Source organism: Lathyrus oleraceus, chromosome 2 (assembly GCF_024323335.1).
Source record: "Lathyrus oleraceus cultivar Zhongwan6 chromosome 2, CAAS_Psat_ZW6_1.0, whole genome shotgun sequence".
NCBI classification, from domain to species: Eukaryota; Viridiplantae; Streptophyta; class Magnoliopsida; order Fabales; family Fabaceae; genus Lathyrus; species Lathyrus oleraceus.
This window is the reverse complement of record NC_066580.1, coordinates 69,282,918-69,296,223: the sequence shown is the minus strand read 5'-3', so window position 1 is coordinate 69,296,223 and position 13,306 is coordinate 69,282,918. Positions and strand designations below refer to the sequence as shown.

Genomic DNA, 13,306 nt, shown 5'->3' with positions numbered 1-13,306 from the left:
TGAGTTGAATACTAACAAGGAGCTAGCTAGTTATTGGAAGGAACAATATGAGTCTCTGAAGAGCCAAAGCATGGGTTGGCTAAATCATAGGAAGCATTTGAATGAGATATTGGATGAGTATGAATGCACCATCAACCTTCTGCAGCCAAGTGTTGATACATACCGTACGAAGTTGGCTAACCTCATAGAGTTTTGTAATGGCGTGGCCATAGACTTACCATGGAAATTAGAAAATGCTCTAGAGGACATGGATGAAAATAACACTCATCCTTCGGCTCGTGACCTTGTTTTACTTTACGAAAGGATGATGCGAAGATTCAAAGAAGAATTGAAGGCCCACAAAGAGCGAGTTGCTAAGAAGACTCTTTAAGTTGTTTGCTTCGTGTTATTTCCAATTTTTGTATTTGGCTTAATGTTTTGTACCCACTTTGACTATATACTTCGTACTCTTTGGCTTCATTGAATGAATGGGTATTGAATTTTTGCATCAGCTTCTGACTATTGTTTTCTGTTTCTGTTCACATTACTTTCAAAGTGCATGCTCAATAACTGCAAAGTTTATAAGAATCCCTAAAAATAAATAAACATAAAATGCATTCATACATACATTCATGCATTCTCCATATAAATAAATAAAAACTCATTCCATTTTCTCTATCAGTTGTTACACACTGAGTCCTCAACACCACTACAACACAAGAGCCAGTGCTCGTCAAAGAATGGCAGATCAAGAACAAGAATTGGAGCGAGTAAGCTCAGAACTCGAAGACCTATGAGGAAACATGGGTCAAGTCATGGAGATACTACAAGTCATTAGGGCCAACTTGGACACCCAAACGACGGTCGTTTCAGAAATCACCGGTCCTACAATTGAACCCCAACCTGCAAGGACCATACCAACCACTTGGCCAGCCTATGGTCTACCTCCCGGTTTCACACCTCCAGTTGAAGGCGCTTTTGGTTTTGTACAATCCACTCAGCAGACGGCTCCTCTACCAACTATCAATGAAACTCATCCAGTGGTCCACACGTTCGCACCACCTCTCGTCCGTGCACACGTGCAACCTTATTTTGAGGATCAACAGCATGCTCCAGACTTTTCAGACAAAGAGGGTGAAAGGCAAGAAGACATAAGAGGGATGAAAGAGAATTTCCAGATTCTTGAGAAAAGGTTAAGGGCTATGAAAGGTGACCAAGTTTTTGGTGTTGCTGCTAAGGAGATGTGCTTAGTGTCAGGTCTTGTGATTCCTGCAAAATTCAAGACCCCAGATTTCGACAGGTATGAGGGTCACTCATGTCCTAAAAGTCACCTTATTATGTACTATCGGAAAATGGCTGCGCACGTAGAGGACGATAAACTTATGATACATTGCTTCCAAGACAGCTTGAGGGGTGCTCCCTCTAAGTGGTACTTAAGCCTTGATTAAAGTAGAATTCGTTGTTTCCAAGACTTATCTGATGCTTTCATCCAACATTATAAGTATAACATGGATATGGCCCCAGATAGGAGGCAATTGCTCAGCATGTCCCAGAAAGATAACGAGTCTTTTAAGGAATATGCACAACGATGGAGGGAAGTGGCCTCGCAAGTCGAACCACCCCTTGCTGAGAAGGAGTTAGCAGATTGGTTCATGGATACGGTAAAACCTATGTTCTATGAAAGGATGGTGAGTAATGTATCTGCAAGCTTCTCTGACTTGGTTGTCGTGGGCATAAAGGTCGAGCTTGGATTGAAGAATGGAAAAATGATAACCACCTCTGAAACATCTGGTAATAATGCCAAAAAGTTTCCCGGAAGTTTTCAAAGAAAGAAAGAGGGTGAAACAAATGCAGTGTCAACTAGTCAAAGAAGGAGTCTTTCATGGAAGAAGCAACATCAATTTGCTCAGCAGCAACCAACTTATCCAGTGCAGTATGTTCAACAACCGTATGTGGCAGCAGTCACACCAAATTTCAACCAGTCACAAGCTCCTGTCTATCAACCTATTCAACAAGCACCAGTATACCAGCAAGCACCCACGCCACTTGCTTATCAATAGCCTAGGGCACAGGCTCCCCATCCACAAAATCCTCCAAATCAAAATAGGTTACAAAGAGGTAGACTTCCGTTCGCTTCAATCCATATGATGTACACTGAGTTGTACCCATCATTACTGCGAAAAGGGTTGGTGACTCCCAGACCTTTGGGTCCTCCACCAAATCCCTTACCTCCATGGTACAATCCAGATGCCCATTGTCCTTTCCATGAGGGTGCCCATGGACATGATTTAGAGGGATGTTATGCTTTGAAGCATATTGTGCGAGAGCTGGTTGAGAAGAAGATTCTTTCATTTCGAGATATCAAACCCAACGTAAAAAGTAACCCTCTGCCGGCGCATGGTGATGTTAATGCCATCGAGGATGCTTCTGATGTTTGTGTAATCAAAAATGTTGAAGATGTTAAAACTCCATTGCTAGCACTTCATGCAAGATTGGTGAGAGCTAGTTTGATTGATACATGCCACGACAACTGTGAAGAATGTGTCGTTCATCCAAGGGGATGTAAAGTGGTACAAACTGATATTCAAAACTTGATGGATCAAGGTGTTTTGCAAGTTTGTGGGCCTATAATAAATGAGGAAGTTTCAGTCATTGAACCCGTTTTCAATCTACCAGAACCGTTTGAGATAACTTATCATAGAAAAGATGTTGTTCATCCATCACCCGTGGTAGTTTGTATGCCTACCCCCTTTCCTTTTGAAAGCACCAAAGCGGTACCCTGGAAATATGACATAATCGTGGTAGATGGAGTGGTAGATGAAAAACCCAAAAATTTTGAAAGTGAGAAAGGCTTGGAGAATGTTGACACCAATATCACTAACATCGCAGGGACGAGCAGGATGACCCGCAGCGGTCGGATTTATACTCTCAATGTTAATATAAACCCTCAAGAACCAACAAGGGAAGCTGCAACTGCAAATCCTACCCCAGAGTATGGAGGGACACAACCGGAAGTACAAGCAGATGAAGCAAGTGAATTTCTAAGAATAATAAAGAAAAGCGACTATAAGATAGTTGATCAGTTACATCAGACACCGTCAAAAATATCTATCTTGTCTTTGCTTCTAAATTCTGAAGCTCATAGGGAGGCTCTACTGAAAGTGCTTGCTCAAGCTCATGTTACCCAAGATATAACGGTTGGCCAATTCGGTGGGGTGATCGCCAATATCACAGCCTGCAACACTCTAAGTTTCAGCAATGAAGAGCTACCCAAAGAAGGGAAGAATCACAACCGCGCCTTACATGTATCCATAAAGTGCCAAGAAGATGCTCTGGCCAGGGTTTTAGTTGACACTGGATCGTCCCTCAATGTTCTACCAAAGAGGGCACTCGCTAAATTATCTTACCAAGGTTCGGAATTGAAACCTAGTGCACTTGTGGTAAAAGCATTTGATGGTTCTCGGAGGACAGTAGTTAGGGAGGTAGAGCTACCAATCCAGATCAAACCGCATGTATTCCCCATCAATTTCCAAGTCATGGACATAAATCTCGCTTACAGCTGCCTTTTGGGACGTCCATGGATACATGCTGCTGGGGCAGTGACTTCTACTTTGCATCAAAAAATGAAGTTTGTTGTCGATGACAAGCTCGTCATTGTCTCGGGTGAAGAAGATTTTATCATCAGTCAACTCTCCTCTTTCCGTTATATCGAGGCTGATGAGGATGCCTTAGAGACCTCTTTCCAAGCACTCGAAATATCCAATGCCACACTTTTAGAGGATAAGGATCCTATTGAGAAAGTCGGTTTGTCATTCGCCTCTTTGAATAGTGCAAGGTCAGCAGTTGAAAGTGGAGGCCCTGCAGGTTGGGGGCAAGTCATCAATGTCAGCGAGAAAAATGATCGTTTTGGTTTGGGGTACAAGCCTTCTGCTAAGGGAGGAGCCTTGGTCCCTGCAAAGGACCGCGTGCGGAGCATACAAGAAGTTTTCCTAAGCACATAATTTATCCATGGAGATCAAGTTGGTACAGTTGAAGATGACACTGAAGATGGAGAAGCATCAAATCTGATATACCGGTGTGAAACAACCCTAACAAATTGGGAAGCAGTTGAGATTCCAGAAGTTTTTCCTGTGTCAAAGTAATTGTGTTTTCCTTTGTTTTTTTGAAAATCCTTAGCTCTGCCCAAGGCTAATGGATCATTTGTAGGGCCCCTTTAAATTTCAAAATCATTATGACAAATAAAGAGCATTTTGTTCAAATTCTTATCGTTCATTTGTTTTTCTTTCTTTAAAATGGCAATCCTTTCAAAAACTACAAAAATATTTTTAATTCTTTTGCATTTCATTTCCATTTTTCTAAAAAAACTATCATTAAAAAACATGCAGAATAATCAATAAACCAGTTGAATTCGATGACCCCACTACTTCCTATAACTTTGAACTCCCCATCTACCAAGTGGAAGAGGATAGTGAGGAAGATTGTGATTTCCCTGAAGAATTGGAAAGGATGCTCGAGCACGAGTCAAAGGCCCTTCAGCCGCATCAAGAACCAGTGGAAACAATCAACCTTGGCACTGAAGAAGATAAGAAAGAGGTCAAAGTTGGGACTACACTTGGGGAAAGCATCAAAGAAAGATTGATCAAGCTGCTACAAGAGTATGTAGATGTATTTGCTTGGTCGTATCAAGATATGCCAGGTTTAGATACTGATATTGTTGTCCACAAGCTACCACTACAACTAGATTACCCGCCAGTGAAGCAGAAGCTCCGACGAGCAAGACCCGACATGGCTCTAAAGATTTGTGACGAGGTGAAACGTCAATTTGATGCCGGTTTTCTAGCAGTTGCGAAGTATCCCAAATGGGTAGCTAATATTGTACCAGTACCCAAAAAGGATGGAAAGGTCAGGATGTGTGTTGACTACAGGGATCTAAATAAAGCTAGTCCAAAGGACGATTTCCCCTGCCACATATTGACACTCTGGTAGACAACACTGCTAAGTTCACGGTCTTCTCCTTTATGGACGAATTCTCGGGTTATAATCAAATTAAGATGGATCCAGAAGACATGGAAAAGACCACATTCATCACCCCTTGGGGAACATTTTGCTACAAGGTAATGCCATTCGGTCTCAAAAATGCTGGGGCAACTTACCAAAGAGCAATGGTCACTCTTTTCCATGATATGATGCATAAGGAAATTGAGGTTTATGTAGATGATATGATTGCAAAATCCCAAAGTGAAGAGGATCATATAGATCACTTGCAAAAGTTATTTGAGCGTCTTCGGAAATTCTGACTACGGCTGAATCCTGCTAAATGCACCTTCGGTGTTCGATCTGGAAAGTTGCTTGGTTTCATTGTTAGTCAACAAGGAATTGAGGTAGATCCAGACAAGGTTAGGGCAATACAAGAAAGGCCTGCTCCACGTACAGAGAAAGAAGTTAGAGGATTCCTGGGACGTTTGAACTACATCTCTAGGTTTATATCTCATATGACTGCTACGTGTGAACCTATATTCAAGTTACTAAGAAAAGATCAAGCAGTTGAATGGAACTCTGACTGCCAAATGGCTTTTGAGAAAATCGGATAATACCTGCAAGAGCCCTCTATTCTAATTCCGCATGTTCAAGGGAAACCACTCTTTATGTACTTAACTGTGCTTGAAAAGTCAATGGGATGTGTGCTGGGACAACATGATGAGACCGACCGAAAAGAGCATGCCATCTACTATTTGAGTAAGAGGTTTACCGATTGTGAAACCCGATATTCACTCTTGGAGAAAACTTGTTGTGCTTTAGCATGGGCCGCTCGTCGTCTAAGACAATACATGATTTGCCACACTACTTTGTTGATCTCAAAAATGGATCCAATAAAGTATATCTTTGAAAAGCCAGCTTTGACTGGAAGACTCGCCCGTTGGCAGATGTTACTATCTGAGTATGACATCCAATATGTATCTCAGAAAGCCATTAAAGGAAGCGTGTTATTTGATTACCTGGCAAACCAGCCCGTTGAAGACTACCAGCCGTTGAAGTTTGACTTCCCTGATGAGGACATTATGGTGGCAAAAGATTGTGAAGCCCCAGGACTTAATGAAGGACCTGAACCCGGATCTCGGTGGAAGCTCATGTTCGATGGTTCCTCCAATTACATGGGACATGGCGTAGGAGGTGTTCTTTGGAATCCGAATGGTGGATACACTCCTTTCACAGCAAGGTTATGTTTTGATTGCACAAATAACATAGCAGAATATGAGGCGTGCATCCTAGGCATTGAAGCAACAATTGACCTCCGAATCAAAATCCTCGAAGTATGTGGAGACTCAGCCTTGGTGATATACCAAGTCAAGGGCGAATGGGAAACCCGTGATACCAAGTTGATCCAATATCATGCCTATGTCATGGAATTAATAAAATACTTTGGCGAAATCACCTTCCGTCATATCCCGAGAACTGAGAATCAAATTGCTGATGCTTTGGCTATGTTGGCTTCAATGTACCAAGTTAGATTCCATAGTGAAGCGCCTCTCATTCAGATCGAGAGGAGAGTTGAGCCTGCCTACTGCCAGTCGGTTGAAGAAGAAGCCGATGGTAAACCCTGGTTTCACGACATCAAATGCTTTTTGCAAAATCAAGAATATCCAATAGATGCAACAACCCTTGACAAGAAAACATTGAGGAAGTTAGCATCCAAATTCTTCTTAAGCAATTGTGTGTTATACAAGAGAAACCACGACATGATTCTGCTCAGATGCGTGGATGGACGTGAAGCAAACCTGTTGATCAAGGAGATTCATGAAGGATCCTTTGGAACTCATGCCAATGGGCATGCCATGGCCAAGAAGATTTTGAGAGCTGGTTATTACTGGTTGACCATGGAATCCGACTGCTTCAATTATGCTAGAAAATGTCATAAATGCCAAATCTATGCCGACAAGGTACACGTGCCTCCGACCCTACTAAATGTTTTGACGTCACCTTGGCCTTTCTCAATGTGGGGCATCAACATGATTGGCGCCATCGAGCCTAAAGCTTCCAACGGTCACCGCTTCATCCTGGTTGCCATTGATTACTTTACCAAATGGGTGGAAGCCGCCTCTTATGCTAATGTGATAAAACAAGTGGTTGCACGGTTCCTCAAGAAAGAGATCATTTGCCGTTATGGGTTTCCAAGCCGGATCATCACAGATAATGGGACGAATATGAACAATAAGACCATGAAAGAATTATGCGAAAGCTTCAAGATTGAGCACCATAACTCTTCACCATATCGTCCAAAGATGAATGGCGCTGTTGAAGCCGCTAATAAAAACATCAAGAAGATCCTGCAGAAAATGGTGAAAACCTACAAGGATTGGCACGAAATGCTACCCTTTGCACTGCATGGATACCGGACTTCCGTCTGCACTTCAACAGGGGAAACCCCATTCTCTTTGGTATATGGGATGGAAGCGGTTCTCCCAATTGAAATGGAGATACCTTCAATGAGAATCCTGATGGAAACCAAGCTTTAAGAGGCTGAGTGGATTCAAAATAGATTTGATCAGTTAAACCTCATAGATGAGAAGCGAATGACTTCTTTGTGCCATGGACAGTTATACCAGAAACGGCTCAAGAAGGCTTTTGACAAGAAAGTACGTGTTCGGGAATTCAGAGAAGGAGACCTCGTGCTCAAGAAGATCTTGCCAATACACAAGGACTCACGTGGGAAGTGGACTCCCAATTATGAAGGCCCATATGTTGTGAAGATAGCTTCCTCCGGAGGTGCCTTGATTCTCACAACTATGGATGATGAAGAGCTCTCACACCCCGTGAACTCTGATGCAGTTAAAAAATACTATGCCTAATAAAAACCCGCTAAATCGAAAACCTGAAAGGGCGATTTAGGCAAAAAAAGGGTATCCCGGTGGACTGAAAACCCGAAAGGGCGGTCCAGGCAAAAGTTAGGGATAAAAAAATGGTAGCTCGCTAAGTTGAAAACCTAGAAAGGCGACTTAGGCAAAAAGGAGTGTCCCGGTGGATTGAAAACCCAAAAGGGCGATCCAGGCAAAAGTTAGGGGCACAAGGCATAAACTGTATCAGTTGTTACTGATTAACACCGAAGAATCTGAGGCAGAAGATCAATCCAGTTACTCCCCTTAGAAGCAAGATTTTGGGGAATCATATCTATTAGGGATGTTAGTGGTCACCAAATTCAACGTAAATCTTTCCTTATTGCCATTTTCAAAATTGTAACATTCCATGGAGCTACGCCATTTGTGTGCTACCATTCTTGAATAAAATACAAGTTTTTGCCTGTTAATCATTGTTAATTGTATTCTTCTACGTTTTTCTTTGTTATGCAAAGTGTCATTTATTTGTTAATAATGAAATTTTGAAACTTGAAAAAGAATTTGAAATTTAGTAAAAGGAACGAAATTACTTTGATATATGTGAAAATCAAGAGAAAATCATTTGTTTTCCCGAAAGTCTCAAGATTGCATAAATAATCCTGGATAACCAACAAAATCCCCATGGAACACAACTTATTAATCCTCTGGAAGGATGGACCTTTGGTTTTTAATAATTGTCAATCTTAATAGATTCTCCTCTGGATACGCCTGTTAATTGTACGAGTTTGAGTTATTGGTGTTGAGGAATCATAATCCCTGTAAATAGCCCATACAAACTCCCAGTCTGTCTATTGTCAGCATTGCATATCATGATCATTCATATGTCATGCATAAAACAAAAATCAAGTCATGCATGGTTCAAAGTGTACCCTGTACCCATGTGTGTAGCCCCTTCGGTCATGATGTTGATTGTTATCCCTTGACCCAAAGACCAGTTGTCACTAGTATCATTTCAGAAGTTCAAATCATCGTGGGCATCACTGTCAGTCTATTTGTAAGTACAATTGTAATTGGTATCTGAATTTTGGTTGTCACCAACATCATTTCAAGTCCAATTGTTGTTGGAAAAATCTGTTAAAAGCTGGTTGTAATCCATTGCTTACAGTCAAAGTCCAATTGTTGTTGGCAAAATCTGTTAAAAGCTGGTTGTAATCCATTGCTTACAGTTAAAGTCCAATTGTTGTTGGCACCTATCCGTTAAAAGTTGGTTGTAATCCATTACTTACGGTTAAAAGTCCAATTGTTGTTTGGCACGTACAGAGAGTTTAATTACCCTATCTTTCCTGATGGTTCCGTGAAAGTCATGTATGACTCATCATCTTGAGGAATTCCCAGAAGCTTGGAGGTTTTTCGTGATTAGAAAGCTCCAATGATGTTGGTTTTGTTCGATTTCTTTGTGAAGAATCATCATAGCCTTTTGCACGGATGATCTACTTATAAGAAGACTCCTGCTTATCTTTGTTTTTGCATAAATTCCCTATTAGGAATCTCCAAAAAAATTGATTGGATGAATTTCTTGTGAGAAATCTCCAGAATTGTCAGAAGTATTCTAAAGTGTCAAGTCAGGTATGAACCTATTGATGAAAGTTGATATGTATGTTTGTCAGTATTTTCAGGTCATGTATGAACCTTTGGTTGAAGTTTTCTTTGTGTTTTCTAGTTTGTCAGGTCATGTCTGAACCTGTTATTAAATTCTTTGACTTTCTCCAGAATCGTCAAGTCATGTCTGAACCTATGAGTGAAACTTTCTTTGAATATCCAATTTTTGAGGTCACATATGAACCCGTTGATTAAAAATTCTTTGGTTTTATAATATTCTTAGGTCATGTTTGAGCCTATTGTTGAAACGCTTTGAATTTTCCAATGCTGTTAGGTGATGTATGAGCCTGTTGATGGAACCTTCTTTGTACGTTTTCCGGTATTGTCAGGTCATGTTTGAATTTGTTTATGGAACCTTTTTGATATCCCCCAACATTGTTAGGTCATGTTTGAACCTGCTGTCAGAACCGTTCTTGGTATTCCCCAACATTGTTAGGTCATGTATGAACCCGTTGCTTTTGAGCCTTTATTCCAGTATTACCAGGTCATGTCTGGACCTGTTTTGAAGAATCTTTTTCTTTGATTATTCCAATATTGTCAAGTCATGTATGAACTTGTTATGGAAATTTTCTCAAAATATTCAAGTTGTAGTAAGTCATGTGTGAACTTACTGTCAAAATATCTGGTGTTCTAAGTGTCGTTTGTCGACTTTCACTTTGATAACTCCCTAGTGTATGTCTGACTCTCCAGCAGGATTGCTATCCCTAGCGAGTTGGCTGTACATTGTTTGTCTATTTCCCTGTGGGCCATCAGAGTTCCCCACAGATTAGTCCGTCCAGTAGCATCTCCTGTTAAGGATTCACCGTGTCCCTAACAGACAAATCCAAAAAAAATAATATAAAGAATCATGCATCCATGCATATCATATCATAACATTTGCATTTTTCAGGATCAAAATCTGGGTCTCCATAGTATTTAACCATCCCCCACCGCGATCCGATGAAAAGTGTTGTTTCATCTTCCTCTGGTGGAGGATGTTTAAATAGGGGCAACTCTCATACCCTGATTTTGGTCCTGAAATTTTTTCCATCAATCCTCATTTTCCTCCTCTCCCACCATTCTCCCCTCATCACAACAACTCCAACAACTTCTCTCCCATTGCATCAACCTCTCCCGTTTCATTCATAAATCCGCTTCACTCGGTTTCCCAAACTACTCTTACTCCATTTTCACCTTCAATCACAACCGTCCATTCAACGTCTTTGTCTACAACAACATAATCTCCGCACGTTCTTCAACCAACCCTACACGTTTCGTTTTGTTCTTCAACTTCGTTCGTAAACTAGGCTTGTCGCTTGATTCTTACTCTTTGCCTTATGTTTTGAAAGCCGTTGTTTCTTTGAAAGACGTTGTTTTAGGGAGATAGGTTCATTGTGTCGGTGTTGTTACTGGTTTGGACTCGTGTTTATCGGTTGTTTGTTCGGTTATTCAAATGTATTCTTCTTGTGGGAATGATATTTCTTCTGCACGGAAGGTGTTTGATGAGTTTGTATTGTTGTTTGGAGAAAATGGTTCTGTATGGAATGTTATGGTTGCTGCTTATGCTAAAGTTGGTGATGTGTGTAATACACGGAAGCTGTTTGATTCTATGCCTCATAGGGATAAAGATGTTTTTTCTTGGACGGCTCTTATTTCAGGTTACACGCAAGCGAATAATCCTAGTGAGGCTATCAAGCTCTTCAGAAGAATGCAGCTTGAGAATGTGAAGCCGGATGAAATTGAAATTTTGGCTGTGCTATCTGCATGTGCTGATTTGGGTGCTCTTCACCCGGGGGAGTGGATTCACAACTACATTGAAAAGCACAAATTGAGCATGATTGTTCCTCTTTACAACTCACTCATAGACATCTATGCCAAATCAGGCAACATAAGTAAAGCACTACAATTGTTTGAGAATATGAAACATGATACTGTTATAACATGGGCAACAATGATTTCTCCTCTTTACAACTCACTCATAGACATGTATGCCAAATCAGGCAACATAAGTAAAGCACTACATTTGTTTGAGAATATGAAACGTAATACTGTTATAACATGGACAACAATGATTTCCGGGCTAGCTTTACATGGTCTAGGAGAGGAAGCCCTTCATGTATTTGCTTGCATGGAGAAAGAGGGCCGAATCAAGCCAAATGAAGTCACCTTTATTGCCATCCATTCTGCTTGTAGCCGTGTTGGATTGGTTGAACTAGGTCGTAATTATTTCACGTCGATGAGGTCTGAATATGGAATTGAACCTAAGGTTGAGCATTATGGCTGCATGATTGATTTGCTTGGGCGAGTTGTCTGTCTTCAAGAAGCCTTTGCTGTATTTTTTTCAAGATTCCGCACTTACTTCAAAGGTTACAGTTCATCTGGATGGCCAGACCACATTTACGGATGCTGAGATTCAGATGAAAGATCTTCTTTCTGTAGTTGCTGAGTCATACTTGTCAAAGAGCTTACATGAGGGTGAAAAGCACTCAATGCTTGTTCCACACTTCAGCAGGGTGAGTTATCGATGAAGCAGAAGTAGGAGGAGAAATAACTGTTAATACACCACCAACAACAAATGCTTTCTAATGTGTTACAGGGGTATCAATCTCACCAACGATTTGGCGGTTTACCTTATGGACAGTCGCAGGGTGAAGGAATAGGAATGGAAAATTTGCATGTGGATCCTTCTCAACATCAACCACCTCATGGAAATGTTCATTGAGTTCTCAGATGCCAGTTTCTAGTGTGTATGATGAGCTTAATACCAAGTCTTTGAATAAATATCAGCAAGAACCCAAGATCGCATCAGTCTCTAGAGTTGGAAAGCCAACCCTTACACTCACATCACGTAACGTATTTCCTGCAGCAAAATAACATCGAATTGTGAGAGGTGGCCATAGTTTTGAGGAAGAAGATACACAGTGGACCTGTTGTTGCTTTCCATTCTTTTGCTCACGTTTCACTGCAGTAAAAAGCACGTTAACTCAGCAAGGCGGTAAAGTTCAACAGCGACCCAAAAGAGGAATTAAGGCAAATTCAAGAGGAAAGTACGTGGTTCATATTACCTTTTCCAGGTCAAGCGTCAAAAGAGGCAGACAAAGTTGAAACGCCTTAAAGCACTTCCAAGGGATACCCTTTTGATCTCCATAAGCTGAATCTGAAACCCTAACATGGTAAGTATAAAAGGAGAGGGGCGGATACTGTTGAAGAGGCCGAAAAAATCCCTAGAGAAGAGAGAGAGAGGTTAGAGAGCGACCACAACTAAAAACCCTAAAATTTTCGACGGCTACTGTAGCGAAAAAACCTAGTAATCTTCCACCGAAATATTCGTCTCCTCCTTCCACCGGCGATTGACGAAGCGGAGAGGTTTGAAGAACAAGTGACAAAGGTGAGCGCTTTTTGTTAATTTTTTGAAAGCCACGGGTTTGTTTGTGTTTAGGGTATGGTGCGAGAGGTTGAGAGATTGGGTAAGGCTGAGAGAACAGGTCCGTCTTCTTGAGGAAGATGAACGAGTCTTTTGTGAAGCTTTGTTTCACGTTCCCAGTTCTTCCTCTTTTATTTTATTTTAAAAGCAATTAAAACATATTTAGAACTTAATGACCGTTGGTTTTTCCATGCAACCTTTCATTAACTTTTGTCTGCTGGTATTAATGATGATTAAAGTGTTGTTATTCCCACCCAACAGCCAGGCGGCTAGGGTTGATCTTTAGGATCCCTCTCACCATTTTTGTGGGCTTTGATTAGTCCAACAGACCATCTCGTTTTAGTTTTTATTTTTATTTTAATTTTTATTTTAATCTATTCTTGTTTATATATTCAAGTTGTTATTAAGGAAACAAATGACCATAAGTGGCCGA

The 13,306-nt window shown here is 40.9% G+C and overlaps 1 pseudogene; it reads left to right on the top strand.

Moving 5' to 3' along the window:
• The first annotated feature begins 10,572 nt into the window (after positions 1-10,572).
• LOC127121959 (pentatricopeptide repeat-containing protein At5g56310-like) lies at positions 10,573-12,171 on the top strand (annotated as a pseudogene).
• The last annotated feature ends 1,135 nt before the right edge of the window (positions 12,172-13,306 follow it).